The 909-nt window shown below is 65.0% G+C and overlaps 1 long non-coding RNA gene across 1 annotated transcript; it reads left to right on the plus strand.

The window, feature by feature from the left end:
* Positions 1-45: 45 nt before the first annotated feature.
* LOC121362546 lies at positions 46-878 on the plus strand. Its single transcript, XR_005956524.1, has 2 exons — positions 46-203; positions 777-878. It is a non-coding gene; the product is annotated as an uncharacterized LOC121362546 (long non-coding RNA).
* Positions 879-909: the final 31 nt, after the last annotated feature.

The following is a 909-nucleotide window of genomic DNA, read 5'->3' on the forward strand; positions in this document are numbered from 1 at the left end:
TCCCCCAGGTGTCCCCGTGTCCCCCAGATGTCCCCTAGGTGTCCCCCAGGTGTCCCCTAGGTGTCCCCACGTCCCCGTGTCCCCCCAGGTTTAAGGATTTCTACCAGCTGGAGCCCCACAAGTTCCAGAACAAAACCAACGGCATCACCCCGAGGCGCTGGCTGGTGATGTGCAACCCCGGCCTGGCCGAGGTCATCGCGCAGGTGAGCTCACCTGGGACAGCCTGGGACAGCCTGGGACCACCTGGGACCACTGGGGTCACCTGGGAGAGCCTGGGACCACCTGGGACAGCCTGGGACCACTGGGGTCACCTGAGCTCACCTGGGACAGCCCGGGACAGCCTGGGACCACTGGGGTCACCTGAGCTCACCTGGGACAGCCCGGGACAGCCTGGGACCACTGGGGTCACCTGAGCTCACCTGGGGCAACCTGGGACAGCCTGGGCTCACCTGGGACCACCTGGGGCTCACCTGGGATTTTGGGGTTTTCAGGATTTTGAGTTTTTGGGGCTTGGGGTTTTGGGGTTTTGGGATTTTGGGCTCACCTGGGATCAGCTGGGGTCACCTGGGGATCACCTGGGTTCACCTGATCTCACCTGTGCTCACCTGGGGCTCACCTGGGGTTTACCTGGGGCTCACCTGTGCTCACCTGGGGCTCACCTGATCTCACCTGGGGCTCACCTGGGCTCACCTGCTCTCACCTGGGGCTCACCTGTGCTCACCTGGGCTCACCTGATCTCACCTGTGCTCACCTGGGGCTGCCCCCTCCCTCTCCAGCGCATCGGGGAGGATTTCGTGTCCGACCTGGACCAGCTGCAGCGGCTCCGGGACTTCGTGGATGACGAGAGCTTCATCCGGGACGTGGCCAACGTCAAGCAGGTACGGGGGGCTGGGGGGGGGTCTCGCGGGC

The sequence above is a fragment of the Pyrgilauda ruficollis genome, unplaced genomic scaffold, assembly GCF_017590135.1.
Source record: "Pyrgilauda ruficollis isolate IOZ18807 unplaced genomic scaffold, ASM1759013v1 scaffold6301, whole genome shotgun sequence".
In the NCBI taxonomy this organism is placed as follows: domain Eukaryota; kingdom Metazoa; phylum Chordata; class Aves; order Passeriformes; family Passeridae; genus Pyrgilauda; species Pyrgilauda ruficollis.